Source organism: Triticum dicoccoides, chromosome 6A (assembly GCF_002162155.2).
Source record: "Triticum dicoccoides isolate Atlit2015 ecotype Zavitan chromosome 6A, WEW_v2.0, whole genome shotgun sequence".
Classification (NCBI taxonomy): Eukaryota; Viridiplantae; Streptophyta; class Magnoliopsida; order Poales; family Poaceae; genus Triticum; species Triticum dicoccoides.
Window position 1 is genome coordinate 436,981,049 of NC_041390.1, and position 6,000 is coordinate 436,987,048.

A 6,000-nucleotide genomic window follows, 5' to 3' on the forward strand; every position below is an offset into this window, starting at 1 on the left:
CATGCATCCAGTTGGAACTAATCTGTGATTTCTTTCATAAATGAAATAATAACTCATAATCATATTAATATAAAAACTCTTGCATCATATCATCACCAACAACAGTATACTAGCTAGCTAAAAATCATCATATATAGTCGTCATTACCACTATTTAATCATCATAGTCGTTACCGCTATCTAATCACCACCAACACTAGCTTAAAGAAGAAACATTCACTTATACCAGAAGCAATGATATCATCGAGTTCAACATGGTCATGAGATTAAGTTCAGGATCGACGAAGAACACATACATGAGAGGACAAGTACTAAGAGCATGCTAATCACTCCTGCTGCTCTCTCTCAGGTAAAATAACATAGAACATGTATAGCTCTCCTGATTCATCATATTGGAGCATGCAGATGAATCTGTCTCCTAATTGTGGGTTGCGCTTCTGTTTGCTGCCCCCTAGTACTTCTCCGCGATCCTTCACAATTTTGCTCCAGTCTTTCACTATTTAGCATTCCTCCGTTGTCGAAATCCTGAATGCACTCATGTGCAATGTAGGATATCTTGGCCGTAAGCTAACCATTGACATGCGACCTTTAGTCTCGATCCACTGAGGCACAACTGTCATCGAGAGTCCTTATTGAAGAACATCGCGTATAGTAACATTACTTAGCAATGAAGTTTAGCTTGAAAAATAATGTATGCAAAAGATGCACTGAGGACAAATAGTAAAAATCTTACCATCTTTCCTAAATAGATGTGACCGTAGTTCAATACGATCACTATTGGTCGCACATTTTGAGTACTAAGATTTTCAAATCCAGAAAAATAATTTCTCTTGACATCATCAAGATCCTCAAGCCATGAAACATAATGACTTATCTCCTTGCAGTTTAGTTCAGCCCCGAGATAGTGGACGGTACTGTCTACCAAGCGCTGGACATGTTTGCTTGAATGGAAATAAGCTGTCAATAGAAATTAGCTGTCAACTATTTTTGAATAAACAATATCGAAGACATAAATATGGTTGAGAAACTCACATAATGGTATTACTGGATGCGTCTGCACATCGACTCAAATGTCTCTATTACCTTCAATATCATCTTCGGGACGAATATCAAAGGTGATAAACATATCAGGCTCAAATGCATAAGCCTTGCATAGTGCTTGCCAAGTTTTGCATTCAAAATAGGTGTAGGTGTCTGCATTGTATAATTTGACGTTGAGGTATAACCATGCTCGGTCTTCAAGTAAACTCTTTTTACCTTCATAGTTTTGTTAGGACTGAAACCTATCTTATCCAAAATAAAAATTCTTGCATGGTAAGGGATACACTAGTAGAATACTGAAAATTTAAAATTATAAGTTGAAACAAATGAAGCATAAGTCACGCTTAATTACGAAAAAAGACTTGTCGTTGTGACTTACTGTATCCACTTCGAAGGTCTCAAATTGTTTTCACCATCAGACGACATTTCCTATGTTCATAGTTGAAACATTAATTGATAAACACATACTAGCTAGCTAGTTCTATATTAATTCAACTAGCTAGTTCTATTAATTCAACTAGTTCAATTCAACTAATTCAACTAATTCAACTAAGCACTTACTAAAAATAAACTAGTTTAATTAATTTTCTTACAAAAAATAAAGTAGCTAGTTCTATATATAGTAAATTTAATATATCAAACATTTGACATTAATATATCTAATTCATCTATAACTATAAAAGTATTAAAAACTATTAATATCTAGCTAATTCTAATATTCATCTAACATTTGACATTAATATCTAACATATATTTTTATCTAATTCATCTAACATTTGACATCAATCTAACATTTATATAAACTAAAAGTATATATAAAAAACAAAAAAACAAAAAAATCATTAACAAAACACAGAAAAAATCATGTGTGTGTGTGAGGCCACTGATGCGCGGTCGATCTCTTACAGCGGGGCGACGACAGGGATGGGCTGGGGCGCGACAATGGGGGCGGGGGCGGCGACGTCGACGACGGGGACGGCCGGGCTGGGGCGCGGCGCGCGATGGGGCGGCCGGCGACGACGGCGGAGGGCGGCGACGACAGCGCGGCGGGGCGCGCGACGACGGGGGCGGGTTGGGGCGGCGACGGGGACAGGCTGGGGCACGACGGGGGCGGCGGCGGGGCGCGCGCGACGGGGGCGAAGAAGCAGATGAATTGAAACCAACTAAATTTTTTGTAAGTGCTGTATATATAGGAGAGGCCATTAGTACCGGTTGATGCCACCAACCGATACTAAAGATCAAATTTGGCCAGGTCAAGCGGCAGGAAGCGACCTCCTTTAGTGTCGGGTCATGGCAAAAACCGGTACTAAAGCCCCCCCTTTAGTACCGGTTGGAGCCACGAACCGGTACTAAAGTGGGTGCGCTCCCACCCCATGGTGCAGAAAGTTTAGTCCCACCTCACCGGACGAAGGGCAGCCGCACTAGTTTATAAACCCAGCCGCGGCTGCTCCTTCGAGATCCTCTGTAAAGCAGGCTTCTCGGCCTAACTATGGGGCGCTGCCATGTGAGCCTGCTGGCCCCTGTGGGCCTAAATTTCCATGTCCGAGGCCTAGCAGGCCCACTGGACAGCGCCCCAACAATTTTTTATATAGTTTTTTCTTTTCTACTTTATTTATTTTCTTCTATTTATTTCCGAGTAGTTTTTTATATAGTTTTTTTTCTTTTGTGCTTTATTTATTTTCTTCTATTTATTTCTGAGTAGTTTTTTTATATAATTTTTTCTTTTGTGCTTTATTTATTTTCTTCTATTTATTTCTGAGTAGTTTTTTTATATAGTTTTTTATTTTCTGCTTTATTTATTTTCTTTTATTTATTTCCGAGTAGTTTTTTATATAGTTTTTTCTACTTTATTTATTTTCTTCTATTTATTTCTGAGTAGTTTTTTATATAGTTTTTTCTTTTCTGCTTTATTTATGTTAAAAAGGGTTGAAAGTTGACGACGTGGCTTTGAATGGTGCATAATGAATGCACAAAAAGTCCGGAGTTGTAAGTTTAAAATAATGAAGTGCCTTTGTAACAGATGAGTTTTCGTCCGAAACCCTGATACTTCGAAAGAGAGTGTCCAGTTTGTACACGAAGTGCATCCAGTTTTTGCCGTAATCATCTCTACTTTTTTGCACATGCCATGTGGGTGAAATGATGATATCATGCCAAGTTTCAACCTTTTCAGAGTTCATTTGTACTGCTTTTCAATTTCAGGGTCATTTAGCTCAAAACAAATAAGTAAATGCATCAAAAATATCAAGTTATGTCAGAAAGTGTTGAAAGTTAACGACATGGCTTTGAATGGTGCATAATGAACGCACAAAAAGTCTGGATTTGTAATAAGTTATTAAAATTTTGAATAGCCGGTGTAACATATGCGTTTTCGTCTGAAACCCTGATACTTCGAAAGAGAGTGTCCAGTTTGTACACGAAGTGCATCCAGTTTTTGCCGTAACCATCTCTACTTTTTTGCACATGCCATGTGGGTGAAATGATGATACCATGCCAAGTTTCAACCTTTTCAGAGTTCATTTGTAGCGCTTTTTCAATTTCAGGGTCATTTAGCTCAAAACAAACCAATAAATGCATCAAAAATATCAAGTTATGTCAGAAAGGGTTGAAAGTTAACGACGTGGCTTTGAATGGTGCATAATAAACGCAAAAAAGTCTGGAATTGTAATAAGTTTAAAATAATGAAGTGCCTTTGTAACAGATGAGTTTTCGTCCGAAACCCTGATACTTCGAAAGAGAGTGTCCAGTTTGTACACGAAGTGCATCTAGTTTTTGCCGTAACCATCTCTACTTTTTTGTATCGGTTCGTAAAAATGTAAAAATATACCCCCTCTATAAAGAAATATAAGAGCATTTAGATTACTAACATAGTGATCTAAATGCTCTTATATTTATTTATAGAGAAATACATCAAAAATACATTGATCATCAATGATCTTTCTGTGTACAATCTGAATTGACAATATGAGTCCTCACCGGCTTAGAAACCGGAGAAAACTCATATTGTGGCCACAAATTTTACACATAGATTTCAGCGAAGACCAAGTGGTCGTGATAGTTTGAGAAGTAACATATTTAAGGTGGTAAAAACCCTGTTAGCGGAGCGAGGTGGGACTAAAAAACCGCTGCAACTAAAAACCTCTAGTACCGGTTTGTGGTATGAATTGGTACTAAAGGTGCTGGTGGGGCCCCAACCGGACCAAGGCGTGCCACAGCCTCTTTAGTACCGGTTCGTGGCATGAACCGGTACTAGAGGTTCGTCACGAACCGGTACTAATTAGCTCCGCCCGCCTAGCCATTTGAACCGGCACTAATGGCAACATTAGTGCCAGTTTTGTTACAAACCGGTACTAACATGCTTCACATTAGGCCGTTATTCTACTAGTGCCATTAGTCCCGGTTTGATAACGGCCCGGTACTAATGTGACCATTAGTCCCGGTTCCAACGGCTAGGCGGCGTGCATCATTAGTCCCGGTTCATGGCGTGCATCTAGTCCCGGTTCGTGTCACAAACCAGGACTAAAGGGGTGGTGGCAGGCTTGTGTCAGGCTTGGGCCCCCATGAGCACATTTAGTCCTGGTTCGTGTCACAAACCGGGACTAGAGGTGCACCTTTAGTCTCGGTTTGTATAACCAACCGGGACTAAATAGGTCGCTATATATAGTGCTTCGTCCAGCCCGAGCCAAATCTCTCTGTTTTCCCCTTTCCTCTCTATTTTCTTCCCCTCTTTCTTGAGCTCACCTCCATTTTTACCCAAATTTGTCAAGATTGGAAGGCACCCCATCCATCCAAGTGTTCACAAAGGTTAGCAACTTTGTCCTTTCATCTCTCATTGCTAGATTAGCTCTTGCAATGATCTATAAGGATAGTGATTTGTGGGTTTTAGTTTGGGAGTAATTATATGTGGTAGTTTATTTGATTTATATGCAATTTGAGCTCAAATTAACTTCTTAGTTTGCATATGTAGGTGTGGTTTACTTAGTGCCTTCCCGCCCCCCTCCTAACCACCGTCGATCGCCCACACTGTCCCGTCACCGGCACCACCTTGGTGAGCCTCTTGTTCTTATCCTTTTTATATAAAAAAATCATGTTTGCACTACAAAAAAATACACTTCCATGATGATACGTGTTTGTCACAATAGGTCGCGTTTTTTGTCATGCATGTACATCCATGACGATTTTATGATAGAATCATGATAGTCATACTTGTGCTGTCATAGAAGTGTTCCATGACATTACCAAAATTATCATCACGGAAGTGTCCACTTCCATGACAATAAATCACGTGTCACATCCCTGTGTTAGTCATGCATTAGGATTGGTTGAACTTTTGCATCATGTTTAAATTCCCAGAAAACTGAAATGGGGATGACAGAACCCCCAGCCCCCCTGGAACAACTAGGGTTTACTAAGAACTTTTTCAATGAACCTGAAATGCCCTTCTAAAAAGCCCACCCTTTTTGTTTTGGGTTAAAACCTTTGTCAAAAATGGTGCACATTTTTCTAGGACATCTTAAGGTCATTGGATTAATTCTTATAGTATTTGCATTTGGGAATTTAAATGCTATAAAATATTTTAAATGCTCAAATAATCATAAACTAAAATGTTTGCTGTTGGATATAATCTAAGCAGTAGCCATGATTAATTTTATGATTTTTGGAAATGCCCTGGCATTTTTAATAAAGCCCTGAAGTTACAGAAATAATATAATAAATAAAAAAACAGAAAAAGGAGAGAGAAAGGAACTTACCTGTCGCCCTAGCCTGGCCCAGCTCGGCCCAGCCCACTGGCCACTGCCAGTCATCCCCCTCCTCTCGCCAGGAGGACGAGAGGCGCGTGGCCGGCGCCCGCAGCCACACACCGGCCACCTCCTGCTTCTGCCGACGCCCGGACGCCGTCTACGAGTGCCACACAGACCCCCTGGACCCCTCGACCGCTCCACTCTCCCCTGCCTCGCCTCTC